This window comes from Acyrthosiphon pisum, chromosome A1 (genome assembly GCF_005508785.2).
Source record: "Acyrthosiphon pisum isolate AL4f chromosome A1, pea_aphid_22Mar2018_4r6ur, whole genome shotgun sequence".
Classification (NCBI taxonomy): domain Eukaryota; kingdom Metazoa; phylum Arthropoda; class Insecta; order Hemiptera; family Aphididae; genus Acyrthosiphon; species Acyrthosiphon pisum.
The window spans coordinates 45,123,158-45,140,007 of NC_042494.1; the positions used below are offsets into that span (position 1 = coordinate 45,123,158).

Sequence of the window (16,850 nt, forward strand, 5' to 3'; positions counted from 1 at the left end):
TATTTTTAAACGGGCAACGAAGCAATGAAATCCTGTCCATTTGGTAGCCACATTACTTGAGAACAGCTGGATAGAATTTACTCATGTTATAGTCCAAATGAGAATTTTAATTTTTATATTTGGATATGTTTTATTCTCATTTTCGTAGTAATCTATATAGCCATATAGTTATAGGTATGATATAATCGAACCTAAATTTGCCATATCTTTATTTTCCTTAAGAAAATGTGTGAGAAACGGAAATTTAATATTTTTTTATGCTTAATTTGTACGAGTGGTTTGTAGCTAAGTAAACAATAAAGATAATAATTAATAATTAGTTTCTAAATCACTAATTACAATAATTAAATGCACTCTTTTTTTTATATTTCAACGATTAGTCACTAATCAGTGGCGTCATTTGAGGGGGGGCAAGGTGGGCATTTGCCCCTGTCTGATTTTAAAAGCGGCCCGATGGGCCGGTTCCCAGTTGTTGCCATTTTACCATTATTATATTTTATAAGCGCAAAAACATGCCTATTTTATAATATTTTCAAAAAATATTATACTATATATACTAAGAAATTATTGTCACATTGATACATTTTTACTAATTGATAGTTGGAATATATTTATATTTAGACGTATGCGGTGACGTACCTACATACACATTGTATGTTTGGGTATGTATTTATGTATGTTTGTTTATGTTGTATGGACAACAATAATAATAATTAGTATCATAATCTAGTATAGTTTAATTTCTAAAATCTTAAACTAATACAAATTTTAAAAACAACAACAGTCGTGTATGATTCAATTATTCTTTGTAGGTACCTATTGTGTTACTTTAGCTGACATTTATTTTTTTCGTGACGCGTATTTACATTAATATTTTAATTTGGGCAAAATATGACTTAAAAAAAATAAATAGGTGGTATGGCTAAAAATATAAAATTACCGTAAACTGCTCAAGAATCGAAAATAATTTCTGGTATGTTTAATAAACTTAATCGTATACCAATATAAGAGTAATATAGTATAGGCTATAAGTGATGAATCGGGTAAAATTGATTTATAGATAATGCAGTTGATACATATTTTCAAAAATAAAAAAAAAAGATATCCTATAATAAACTACTAATATTATTGTTTTTCAATATAAATATTGCCATATAATAGCTTGTAGACTTTTAACTGATATAGGTATACAATTGTTTTTCTAAAATATCTGCTACCTTTTATTTAAAAATGATGTTACCTAGTTGATAAAAAGGGTACCATAAAAAAATGTAAGCAGTTAATATGTGGTTGCGATCGAGGCGAGCAGTTTTTTTTTACCCATTCGGGCCGGTCAAAACCTTTGCCCCCCTCTATTGAAAACTGAAATGACGCCACTGGTCAAAATATTTGAAGAATGTTATGGTGTATAGAAAATGCTAATATAAATATCCAGTCAAAATTTCATGTACCTACGGTCATTTGTTTAATAGTTGCACCAAAAACCAAAATCAATTTTCTTGAAAACAGATTTTGCGTAAAAATTCCCGTTTTTCTTAATTTTTCTTTGTTTTTCACAACGCTTTTGAAAACTACTGGGAAATTTTTACTTTTGACCCCCCAAAGTACCAACTAGATTCACTTTCCTATCAGAAAAGATACTGTTGAAGAAAATCTAAACCTTTTTATTGTCCTAAAATGTGATGACACACAAAAAAAACAAAAAAAAACACATCATTGTAAAATCAATACATTGATCATTTCACTCAGAATCTAAAATGTTAAATTTTTGTTTCACCTAATATCAGTTTAACCCTTTCTATAAGACTTTCCTTTTATTTATTTTTTAAAAATTAAGTAGGTACCGAATAAAACACATTTTCATTGTATCAAGAACCTTAATTTAATGACAGCTATTTGTAGTTTACTTTTCAGAATTTAGGTTATACGAAATCAATAATATTAGCAGTAAAACTATAAAAAGTATAGGTACTATTTTAATATTCATGTGACTATGAGACTATATTTTATGGAAGTTTCACTGTACCATTTAATTCTAAACATTGTAAGAATTTAAAACATAATACTAGTGCATATGTATATAACTATCAAAAACTAAATAATAATAAATTCAAAAATATACCTAGAGTAAAATATAACATAATCTAACTAATAAAGAAGCATACAAAACATATTATACGAGTATATTATAGTGATAAGATAATCTATAATATTGGTTTATTACTTTATTATAGTACCTATACATTTATTAAAGAGAGGGACATACAAAATGCATAAATAATTATTAATTAATTATAATTTAACTTATTAATAATTAATACAATATGTTATATTATCAAGAAGAGGCTTTTACATATTATAATTACATTAAAAAAACTACATTACAATATCTGCATTGTATTAACTTAAATTAAAGCTACTGATTTTACAATATTACATAATAACATATAGATACGATTTTATAATCAGGTAGGTATTAAATATCACAAACTTTTATTAAGCATATAGGTACCTAATGTTATTACCAACTTATTACTTATTGGGACTGAAAAAACCGATAAACCCGCTCGATTCATCAAATTATAAGTTTTGGTTACTATAATAAAACTATTTAGGGTTCCAGTCCGGTTTCGGTCCTAGGATTTTCAAAAGTTTTAGTAGGTACCGGTATTTTTCAGTACACTTCTAGTCTTTGAAAAAAAATATGAAATTTCATAAAAAAAAATCCCCAATCATCAGTATTATAAATAAATTATAAAATAAAGAATAATATATACCTATATATCTTCTTAAATTTGTTTTTGTAAAAAAGATATTCAATAAATTGAGAAATGAGAACCCAATAATAATCAATCAATTTAACCAGAATATCGTTTGTTCGACTTATTAGGTTAAGTTTTAAATTAATCTTTTTCTTTAATACAATATATTATGATTAAAGATACCAATCAGTTAACGCTAAAAAAATCGTATGCAACATATATATACATATTATGGTGTACATATAAATAAGCCCCATTAGAAAAAAGCACACGTCGTTCTCTTTGAGACTTTAAATTTTATCTTGAAAATTAACTCCAAATAATTGGCATGATGGCATGAGTAAGAAATTCAATTAGGATTAGTGTAAAACTTTTCTGCCTGTTTTTTTATTGACATTTCATATATACCGCATGTATGAAGCTTGTGAAACTTAACACTTCTTAATAATATAAAATTAAGTTTTTCTTTAGCTGTTACTAAGTATTAAGTAAGGTTAGTTAAATTTAAAAATATAAGTGAAATAGAAAAATTTTAAACAAAACGGCATCTTAAATAATTATCATAAAATTGTATTTATAAAATATTCGGCAGACATATTTTATTATCCTGTTTTAAAAAAATGAGGATATAGAATGTTTATTATCAAACATTTTTGTTGATATTGTACTCATTAATTGTTTGTCACTATTAAGTATTAGTTATACATATAATAATTATTATAATATACATATTACATATCCTATAATATAATAAGTTACCTATTTATAAGTAAAAATAGCTATATCTGTTCTCACATTTAACAACAATAACCTATTTGACGTGTAAAACTGAACCAAAATTATGCATATTTTTTCATTCTTAAGTCAAATTTATGTAAAGTTTTCTGTGTTTTTGTTAATTAGTTGTGAAACTTTGTTGTAGGTATAATGAACTAAAAATTATTAAATTTGTATTTTATATTATACAAACTTATATTTTAACAAAAACTTTCAATAATACTATTAACTGTTTATATAAGTATTTAAAATAAAAATAAAAAATAGGGACGTCGTTCTGCTATATAGGTTGTAGCTTTCAAGAGTTCATCTCCATTGATAGACACTTTAATGATTGTGTTAAATTGTAATTCAATGATAAATCATCAGTGTTGGGAATAGATAACTAATAATTTATCTAGATAAAGATAAAGATGAGATATTTTCATGTTTAATTTTGAAAATATTCAGGATACTTACTTGAGTCTAAAGGTAAAAAAAATACATAATTTAAAATTTTTTAAAGCAGAGGACCGAGGTCGTACAGATCGGTTAAGCAATAACTGAAATACCGGGAATTCAAATAGGGTTTTATAAATATTAAATTGTTATAAATTACAATTATTATAATATTATTATGCTTGTGAGTCCAATATCCATGAATGTTGGTATATTTTTGTCGGTTTAAACTTTAAAACAATAATTATTTTTCATACTTTATACACAATTCTATGAAACGGGTATCAGCTAATGAGACCATCATCATTCGGTGGTGGCCGGAGGCCGGCGGGTAGCAACTAGCAGGGATAGATGTTTTTCCTTTTGCTATTATTAGTTGTTCTTACAATCTTACCTACTACATGCCCATTACATATTTCTATTTTTGGGTTTTCTCATTGTTTACGATGTAAAACTCCAGACTAACAATGAATATTAATAAATATTAAAATCATGGTATTATAATGCATATTACTAAACGTGTTTTCTATGTAATAGATGAAAAATAGAAAAATGTAAAAATAAAATAATAAAAATATTTTAAATTTTCAAATTTTTTTTTAGTTCATTTAAATAAATTATCTAGATAAGTACTCATAGATAACTAGAATTTTATCTAGATGAAGATAAAGATAACTGAGAAGAAATTTATCTAGATAAGATAAAAGATAAATAATTTTTATCTAGATAACTTATCTAGATAATTCTCAACACTGTAAATCATTGCGTGCGAACAATTATTCTGAATGGAAGTGGTGTGCTCTATTTCTAATGATAGTTCGTATTCATTCACAATAATATAAAATTATTCTTCTATTAGTAGCTGTGACGTATGGTTAAACTTGGTAGCCCTTGGACTTTGAGAGGTGGAGGCCTCCTTAAAACCTGAAATTACCTAAATAGAAAAATTCTAAAACTAGAAACTAATAAAAAAAAAAAATCACTGTAATATTTTTGTTTTACTACTTACAAATTTATTTAAAACAGTACCTAACATTATATTCTTAAACATGTACTTTTCAAGTCTTTGTTTGATTAAAAAAAACAATTTCTCAGTATTTCATTTTAATGATAAAAGTACTGTGGGATCCCAACTTGGATATATTAACCAGGTACAATAGGTTACCTCAATAGACCACAGATTGGTAGTAATTTATCCTTAATAAAGTTTACAGAAAAGAGACTGAACATGAACACGAATAGGTACATACAATGGTTTATCGACCTATAAAAAGCTTTTAACACCACAAATTGGAATTTATTGATCATCACCTTAAAAATAGGTGGATTGGATCGGAGGGATAGAACTATAGAATAGTTATTATGCAACTATATATGTATATATTGATAAAAAATGTATTGATAAACACGCGCACGGCGGCACTCGGTTTGCACGTCATGTCCGTCGCGGCGGGCCCGCCGGAATCAAGAATATATACTATATTATATATAAAGAACAAGAAACCTTGGTCGAAATCAGAAACTAGACATTCACAGCCGAAATCCAAAGAGGAGTGAGTTAATACTACTCATTGTCACCATACCCGTTTTTATAAATGTATAGATAAATTTATTAAGAAACTCAAGATGAAAGCTAAGGGCGTAAAAATAAACAATAAGGCATCAGATGTATAAGATTTTCTGATGATATTGGTATGGTAATTGGTAACTGATACAGTGAAAGGCATACGAAATACATTGGCTTCGTTTAACGAGATACTACAACGCTAACGCTAACGCTAATGAAAATAAATATAAAGAAGACAAAAGAGAACAGAATACCCCCTAATTAATATACAATAAGATAACCAAGGGATTGATACCGTACAGTAATATAAATATTTGGGAAGCATACTGTGACAGCATATACAAATTTTCGTCAAAAGATTCAGCAAGAAAATAGTTATTCTGATTGGATATCATTTTAGGCACGTAATTTATTCAAAAAATCCCAAACACCTGTGATAAAAATCTACGAAGTGTACGTTTAACGAAGTTTAAGAAGAGGTAAATCCACAAGTATTTAATTTTTACGGTCAACGCTTACAAGATCAGCTAGTAATAACTATTTTATTTTCTGTAACCAATGGCAACAATATAATATAAATAAAACAAATGATAGTTTATCGTGAGTCAACTATGGGTTATATTCAGCATTTATGAGTTGAAAAGTAAAAAGTAGCCTATGGCATTACGGATCTTGCTGAATCTATTGACGAAAATGTTATGAAATTCGGTCGGATAAACTGTGGATTGCAGAAGGCCATATATGGCCTTATAAGGGTCTTATAAGGCCTTATAAGTTATAAGGGTTATATGTTTTAGGTCTTTGATTTTTATAGTAGATATATTGATTCGTTATAGCTTAAAATTAAATATAAGGCTGCTCATAAGCTGTTATAATAGCATAATAGAAATTCAAAATTTTTCACAAAATAGTGAAAATTTAAAAATTAATTTGTAGTTTATAAATTATTAAATTTTTAATTTTTATATCTTAGGATTAAAAATTTAAAACAAGTTTTTTGATAAGAATCTCTGCTGTAACTGAAAAGTCTAAAACAATATAAACAATTTTTTTTAAAGATAATTCAAGTTCAAATTTGGATGAAGTTAGATAAACAAGGTATAACAATTTCAGTTCTTTGATAATTTGTTGTAATTTAAAATATTATTAGTGGATAATTGAAACTTTTAAAGTTTAGGTACTATTATTATATTTTATACACATATATATTCAAATGCAATGTTTTCGGCAGAAATTAATTCAACCTACAGTACCTATTACTAACAGTAAAATAATAATTACTTTAATAGCAAGAATATAATAAAATATTTAAATATATTTATTAATATAGACTGACTGAGTCTTTGCTCAGAATCGTTTTTCGTATACAATGTTTATATATCGTTGAATTACAATTTAACACATCCATAACTATGAGACTTACACGACATTTAATGTACAGCAGAACGGTACCCACTTATCCTCTTTAAATTGCAAAATTAAAATAATTTGTTTCGAGGTGGATATCCTCGCGGGTACTTATTCGTACGAAATTCCTAAACCATAGTGTGATAGACTTGGCTGTGGATCATTTACACAGACATTGCCTTTACCAATATATAACATAATGTGCTCCTTCAAAATGACTTATTGGAATATTTTATGCCTTTAACATTTTATTTCTATTCAACCATAAAATAAATTGCACAAGGTATTATAAAATACGAATTGTCTGCTTTGAAAAGTACAATGGATTTAAATGTACCATACAACTTTTATATAACGTTAGAAATAGTATGTAAATGCATTTATAAGTTGGTGTACATCTTTTAAATATTTACACTGTGTAGTATTATACATATAATTTTGTAATTAATTCTTCATTCTATTCATCGTTTCCGATGAATACAAACAACTTACTGAAATATGAAGCTTTACAAATAAATTTTACAAAGAACTCATAATATACAGAACTTTAAGCTTGACGTTTTAACCCGATAAAATAAAAATAATTACGTAGTATGGTTTATTATAAAGTATCCAAGTAACAACCACATATTAACTATTATAATTTATAACCAATAGGAATCTAAGTATGAGATTATCATAAGATAAACAAGTTCGAAGTTCATAAATTGTCAACTATATTTTAGCGATGGGATGAATGTATTGTAGGTATAACAGTTATTATTTGAATAAAAAAATAGTGGAAATTCAGTTGATTGATAGTATGACCTAATAGTGATGACTAGCACAATATTTTAATAAAAAAATCATTTAAATACATAAATGTGTTTACCCTTATTAGGTATAACTACATTTTTATTATAGTTAGTCAGGTAGAATTATTATTATAATCACTGTTTTACTATTAACATTTTACTATTAAAAAATTCTTTGGTACATTTGCATTTTACATATATACCTTTAAAAACAAATCACAGGTTGATATAATATTTACTGATTTCAACAAGGTTTTTGATCGAGTTGACCACAACATTCTCCAGGAAATACATTAGAAACCCGACTTTGGAGTATACATTTTATCACGGTTCAAGCCCTGTTTGACGGATTGGTCACAATGAGTAAACATTTATGGAAATATGTCTAGGAATTCGACTATCACCTCTGGCGTTCCCCAAGGAACCTCTCCTTACTAACACTTAAATGCTCCTCGCAATGTTTATTAATGGTATCAAACAAACGTTGTCAAACTGCACTACCTTCTCGCCTTTGCGGATGACTTCACAATTTCCCATTAAGTTATCTCAATCTCCAAATGTCATGTAGATTTAAGTACTACTAGGTGAACTTGACAAACTAATGATATCGTACCCAATCTAGATAGAACTTAATGTACATTTACGAGTCAATGTAGTTTTGCCACTCAACAATAACCCATAATGTATAATTCCGTAAATGGTAATAATGTAATATATTATCACCCTAAAAGACCTAAGCAGTGGCGTACATTCAAATTTGCTCTGGAAGGGGTTCAAAAAAAATAATCAACACTAAAACCTTCTCTTTAAAACTATAATGACAATATTGGTATTTATGTCCGCACGCAACTATCTGACTGTGTACGATCAAATGTCTATTTTAATTGATATACGGCACCCATAATTTCGTTATGAAATCTTTTTTCGTTGTTGGTAAAGTATAGTGTATACTCAATACCTAGTCATATTGTTATGACGTATGTTTGTGTATACACGGATGATTAATAATAAGAAATTCATCAATAATATCACAATTTTTTTTTGGTCTCCCCCCCCCCCCCCCCGTATGTACGCCACTGGACCTAAGTATTTTCCTAATTACCATTCACAAATTCAGTCTATTATTATAGTTGCAAGGCATTTATAATGTGGTAGTGTTTTAAAGCGAATATCATCGGAGCTTAGGCTTTCTTCTTCACCCAAGGTGTTGTACTGCTCTCTGGTATGTTCCATACTTGAGTATGGTTTCGTCCTTTGGACCATTATATACTGCCCCCAACTCATCAATTTTAAAGCGAATACTACTCTTCTTTGCCTTTGCTGTTCATTGCTGAATGTTCATCAACCCATTCACTCACCTATTCGCCATACGAGGCTTGCCAACGCTAGCCGATAGAATAATTTATGATAACTTACTGTTACTACAAAAAGATAGAATACCTATGCCGTCTACCTTATCTACCATATTAACTTCCGAGTTCCTCAACATTCCACCCCACTATTTCCATCGCTCCTATGTTGTCACGAAACACTCTACAAACTATAGCCGTAATCGTCCACTTGACTAGCTAATGTGTCTTTCTAATTAGAGTGCATCTATCAAGGCACTCTATTTCTAATTAGTTCACAGGCTAGGTAGTTCACGACCACTGACATTAAAATAATTAAGCCTATTGTATTTTTTTATATATTCTGTATTGTTGGAGCTTGTCCGTTATTATTTAATAAAATAAAATAACTTGAAATGCCATTTTTTTACTTTAATTGGTTAAATATCTAGCGTTCTAGCCATTTATGGACTATAAATACTGAACCCGATTAAAAAATATAATACGCAATTGTAATTAAATCGAAAACATTTAAATATTTTTCGTGATGGTGAGTCAGTAGTCACCAACCAACTTACTTAAATTTTTTTTTAATGATTATGGTACTTAATGAAATCGTTATTCGTCGATTTAATATTGGATACCAGCTTATAATTTATCATGATTTTTTACTATTAAAAGTAATGTCCAACGTAAAGTTATCCAACCACTTATCTACTCCTCAATTTACCATTAAAAGATAAAACATATCTTCAGATGAATAAAAGTCAATTAATGCGGAATTTTCGAAATAATCACTATGTTTTGAATTATTTTTTCCCATTCAATTCAGTATCGTGTACTTATTGCTAGGCCTTGACTTTTATTATTTACTTCTATTGTATTTTTGGCAAGTGATTTATTTCAAATCAAAGTACGTTTTTATCAGTATGACAAATCGGACGCCTAACAAGGATGAACAATGGACAAACGTAAAATGTATTATTGAATAGCCATGGCACCGGGAGAGGGAAAAATCGATATCATATTATTAACGGTGGTGATATCATATTAGTATCACAGACGTTGTATATATTTTAATATTTCTTCATCTTTTTTTACCGATAGTAATTTCTTAAATAATCATATTACCAAATGTGGAAGATATATATTATATATAATATATAATAATAATTAATTTATCTCATGGTCATTGGTTCTTGTAAAAACTATATTTTATGCAACAATAATATTATATAATATGAAAAATCAATCAAATATTCTTGAATAATAAGTACAGAACCTGCGTACAAGTTTTCGATTATATTTTTATAATTTTACTCCAATAAAAACTCGTTTGTTGATATAAATATACTTATATAGAGTGAATCATCAAACATTATCACTCCTTCCCACCCAAATAAAAAATTTAATATCGTCTCTTATTGGGTAGGTACCTCGCATCTATATATACTTTTCAATCAGAGACATTTTTAGTATAGGTAGTAATGTAGTATTAACAACAACAAAATCAACACTCAGCACATTCTGTAGCTGTTGGCTGTAAGTACATAGATCCCTTTTTTTCTTTTTCATTTTATCATCATGTTGACAATAATCGAATCAAGAATCTGTCAAGCTATTCCATAAAGCTTCCAAATTTAAAATATCGATTTACAGAAACCTGAGTGCCTGTTAAGTTTTATAATTTCAAAGAATAAAATTATTTTTTAATATTTACATTTTATCGTGCTATAAGGCATAAGCTTTTACATGTATAAACTTGATACTTCAGGAGAGTTGTTGTTGGCATCATGAGTACTCGGATGGCTTAGTTACCACTTCCCACACAACACTTAGTAATTTTATAATAATTACAAAGTATTACATAATATGAACTTATGTACGAATATACGACGATTATTATAAAAATTTGTGTTTTTAAATAATAATATAATAAGTAATAAATACCTAAACTAATTCCATATAATCCACTATCATAATTTAAATTTATACGAATTTAATAATTTAATTTTTTTTTATATTCGTATCATGTATTATTTATCAATATTCTAATATTGGCTTACAATACTATAAATATTAAAAATCCAATGATTAACCTTATCCAACGTGAAATTTATGTTAACTTATTTAAAAAAAAACATAAGATGATTAAGTATATTACAATTATTTTACGGCTAAAACATGTTTGATTTATTGCTGACAAACATTGAATTATACCTAATTTGTAATAGGTAATTATTTAAGTATACTTACAAATGATATGGTCAAATAAAAGTTATTTGAGTCATTGGTAAAATAAAATTCATGTATTATACATCTCTTTGGATAAATCTTAGACATATTTTCAAGCATTTAAAATATTATAAGAACGTTTTTAACGTTATTTCATAAATACATTCAAAAGCACACTTAATACTACCGTCAGACTATATAAAGGAGCGCTATTCAAAGTTTAAATTCCTCAGTAAAGTCATCGTGCAGTAAAATAAATATATTAAAATCGTAAAACGTCAAATAAATATAAAAATAAGGGGGTTTGAATTAAGGGTTTGATATTATTATTATACAATATACGAGATAACTTACTGCAGACGACAGCAAAATTCGTTTGATCTTTCTAAACGGTATAATATGTAATGTTATTTTACATTTTATCCAACAACTGACCTCACCTAACCTACCCATCTACGTTAAACAAATATATTGACCAGAGATAGCTTTAATAATAATCCACCCACGTTTATTGCTCTGTTAGCTTCAGTTAGGCTACAATTACCAGGTGTGGGTAGGTACCTTCACTGTTTTCAGTAGTCACGAAAGCACCATTACCAAAAGGTTTACATTGCGCCCTAAATAGTTTAGCAAATGGCAATTGTTAGTAACTGTTCATAAGTTATGACAATTCATTTTATGATTACATTTGTTTGTGTGTTTATAGGACGCACTATCTACCACGTGTGTCCCCAGAATGACTGAACCAAGCATAAAAAACACAAATAACGTTAAAATAATAAAAATTAATTTATGTACTTAGTTAAATATAATATTTAGTGTATAGAAAATATACATTGCCATATAATTACAATCTTAAAATACCACTATTAAAGTTTATAATGTGCCACATCGTATTAAAAACTGCTTATTTTATTATTTATGAATGTACAATATTTTATTAGGCCTTGTATGTTAAATAAAATGTGAAAACCATATAACGTGTGAAACTGGTAAACATCACGCAACACATCGAAATAATGCTTTTTTGGGGGGGGGGGGGGGGGGGGGGAAATTCTCACGATAAAGTTAGTTTATCGATTCACATAAATATTTAAAGAGACATGAAACGAAAATCGACTAAAAATACAGCTAATAAGATATATAGATACCTAATATCATATATTATGTTGAATTTACTTGAAAAATGTATATATTATTTCAAGGTCATATTATACGGGTACAATTTACTATGATTTTAGATTTTGAGTTGAAAGATGAATGATATTGGTTTTACAATATTGTGTATTGTATGTGTGTGTATGTGAATCACCCGGAGTCGTAAGATTACCTCAACTTATCGACAACTACATCCACTCTGGTCTTTGAGAATATTTTCTGGAAGAAAATCGGATCTATAGTTAGTAATAATGGTTTCAAAATAATTGGTAAGAACAAAGAAAAATATTTTGTGTAAAACGGGCATTTTTTAGCAAAATCATTTTTTAACAAAATAAATTTGTTATTAAAAAATAAATAACTATGTAAAAACTGGAATTTTTCACCAATTATTCATATCTGAATTTTCTAAACAAAAATTTTCAACATTTTCCTTCCGTAGGTATTAAATATAGACATTTGAAATATCTAGTACACTAATGTTATATGACTATAATATAAACATGAAAGTTAGCGAGCACGAGTCCTTGATGTTGTAGTGTTGTCTGTTATTGATGAAGAAATAGCTACATGGGTTATAATATACAAAATATAAATACCATTTATCATTTCCCAGTAGAGAATTTATGATTAACAATCAAAATCGGTAAAAATAAATACAAGTATCTAGTAAATTTAAGATGGTTTCAATAGACTTTTGGCTGAGCTAAAGCCCATTACACCCTCCCTATTTACGCATGTATGATTACTGATTAGTATACATATAATATAAACGATATGCCTGTAGATATAGGAACATTTTTAATTGTTATATTATACACGCCTTTTTCCGAACGTATGGTGAATATAAAATTATGAACTACGGTGTACTCAAGCATAAACTATAATCATAAATATGCATGATAATCAATGCTTTGTAATATATTTTGCGAATTTTTAGATGAATAAAAATTCAACATTTCACTGCCCAAAGTTCCATCAACGGATGGCTTCTTCAATTTTACCAATCTTATGTATCCTCGACTTCATTTACACTTATTGTAAACCTAAGACAGACTGCGTAATACATATTATAATAATACCTAAGTGTTGAGAAAATATATATATTTTATAAGATAATAATTGATTAACTACCTATATTTTAGTTTTACAAAATAATATCCGTTTTCCTCATTTATCCATACCAGACATACGTTGTACCAAACATATTATATCAAAGGAATATATTATTATAAACTCTTGTGAGAGGTATATAGATGTACATAAGTAAATACTACTATCACGGCTCTAATAATTAAAATTAATATTTAATCACATTTTACAGGAGATACCTACAATCGTTGTTAATATTCAAAGTGTTACGCTCCCCGTTCGAAAACCTTAAACAATTTTCTTTTAATCTGTAATTCAACTGCCGCAAACAATGGTGGTGATGATAAAATTGTACATTTAGCTCCCACAGTCCCTCGTGTTTACAATGGTTTTCACGCTGTAAGGTTTTATTCCAGAAAACTACCCACGCGTTCGCTGCGCCACGTCCAAACATTTGAAAACACTTACCGACGTTGTGTGTCGCAAAGTTTTGATAAGAAAAATACGGAAAAATATTAAACAAAAGTCAATACGGTTCCATTTGTGAAAACACCACTGGATGCGAGAACTAACTTCACGAAGTCATGACGCGGTATAATTCTGCACAATAACCGCAACACATAAATGTATAATGTATCAGAACGGTGCTATAGTAATATTGTGGCTGTAAATCGATCAAAGACCAAGGAAACAAAACCGAATTATAAGGAATCTTCAGTCTGTTAATTGAGGGAGCGATTGTTTTCCCTGCAAATGTACATGACACATATTGTTGAACATATTATTCTATTTATCCCGGTTGTGTCTTGTTATAGTAATAATTCATCATTTTGCAAATATGTATTGTCAAATAAATGCGAATTACGAATGTATAATTTCAATATAGTACTATACCACGATAGTAATTAATTAATTCATCGAATTCGTAACACTACAATAACATACAATACAAATATAAACAAATTATACATATATATAAATACATAAACATAGTGATACATAGATGAATAAACAGATACCTATCCGTTTTGAACAGAATTGTTTCTGTATAATATTTACTTTTATGATAATGTGAATTGACAATATTGTGCATTTCTATAAACATTGAATAAAACATCAATCAATTGATATCATGACATTGCAGACCAGTAAATGCAGTTGAGTCAATACAATTGATCGTCAAATAAAACTTTTCTACATCAATTTTCAAAACATGTAATTTAAATTTCAGTAATTACTTTTATCAGAGTTTTTCTGCATCCCAAGACAGTTTTAACTATTAAATTATTAAAAAGTTCAAGTGTATAATATGTATATTTCATTTTATTTTTCTAGCGAACTTAACAATATTATTATTAAAGACATTCATATTAATTAAACCTATGGAAAATAAATATACTTTTGATGTTTTACTTAAAAAAATAAAAAGTTATATGAAAATATTGTCCATCTTCTTTAAACGTATACTGTCTTATTTAATGCGTTTTTCTTCTTCGTACTCGTATTTTATTCTAATAAATTATAGTTAACTGAAGAAAAGATATTTTTATTTTATAATTTATCCATGCTATAAAAAAATTGTATTTGTAGGTAGGTACTCTGATCAATTTTGTAACATATTTACTCATTTTTTTTTATTCATTTTTCATATAGGTAGTTTTTTTGATCTTCGACATTTTTATCTTAACATAAATATGATTTTGGGCAGTGTTCAGATATTTTTATTTTCTAACCAATTTTGCGTAACGCTTTGTTTGAAAATTACCTAATTTCCACTAGGCATATATATATATTATATATTATACAATTAATGGTTACTTATTAAATATTAGTACATATTTATGATTTACACATTTCTTTCAAAGTTGAAATAATGAGTAGAATGCTATGTTTGTCATTTGGTATTTTTTTGCTTAATTTTTGGAAAAAATATAGTATCATGTTACTACTTAACTCAATACTAATAGCTACACATACTTTTTAGATTGTGAGTGGAGCGTGAAAGCTATTAGTTTCACAAGAATGAGTGTTTTTCATTTAACACATTTTGGAGATTGAAAAGTTTCATTCGGTACCTACCTCTATAGATTGGAAATATACAAAAACTATACTGCAGAAGTTCAATATTCGAATTTACCCATAATTTTCTATAAATATATGATAAACAATAACAACAAAAACTGATGAAAAGTACAAGCTAATAATCCATATATATATAAGTTATTACTTATTAGGGTAAACCAAATACTTACCTCGGAAATCAGAATACAATATAAGCTATAGTACCTATAATATGCATTTAAATAATAATACTTTAGGCACTATCCTGCACCTATATGAGCAAAGCAAGAATATGTGCCATGAACATATTATAAATTATCTACAATTAAATAAAATATGTACGTAAATTTCAACAATTATTTTTATTCAATAATAATTAACAAAAAAATGTACAGTTAAAATAAGTAATCGTTCTTATAAACTTTAATATTTTTACCAAACTACCTACGATTTAAAAAATTAAATAACCACAAATACAATATATTGTTATATTACCTATTATACGACATTAAGATGTGTGTTATAGTGAAATACCACACTGCATTTAAATATTTTATATTTTGTAGTACCTATGTTGATTGTTGGCTTGAGTAACAAAATTCAAGTACCTATGTAATTGTGAACATTTATTTTGTTAATATAAACTTAATACAAATTTTCGCGAAAACAGGCTTTTGACAGAGCTATTACGTACAATTATAATAAAAAATGTTTACATAATAATATAATATTTATATGAAAATAAGTGTACTTTTAAATAATCATTTTTTTTTTAAATGTTATTTATAATAGAATATATCGTTCATATATTTTATAAATATTATTAAATACTGACACTAGACGCTAGGAATGATTAATATTTTAAACTTTGTAGGTAAACATATGTTTGAAATTTGAATAATTTAAATAGTTGTGATGTAACCTACCTTAATTTAAGTAAAATTATTAGTTAAGTAATAAAATAAAATTATATTACTTTTTTATAATATATATATAATATATATTACATACTTCGGAATAGCATAAGTATTCAATTACATGTAACATCGAAATAAATCTCTTCTATAGATTAAAAATAGTGTCACAGGTGGTAATTAAAAAATAATTTTTGATTCCAAAATTAATAATAACTACCTACATTAGGATTATTGCTTGAGGAGGCTGCACCAGATGAAAAAAAAAGTGACTTTTAGACCAATAAGCTAGACAAAAATGAAAGAACTTGGTTTGA

At 27.3% G+C, this 16,850-nt stretch overlaps 1 protein-coding gene across 3 annotated transcripts in view; it reads right to left on the reverse strand.

Annotated features, from left to right (window-relative positions):
- Positions 1 to 16,850, reverse strand: part of LOC100167350 (neurensin-1) — a 57,109-nt gene that overhangs the window by 27,008 nt on the left and 13,251 nt on the right. The gene's annotated exons all lie outside the window — the stretch shown is intronic.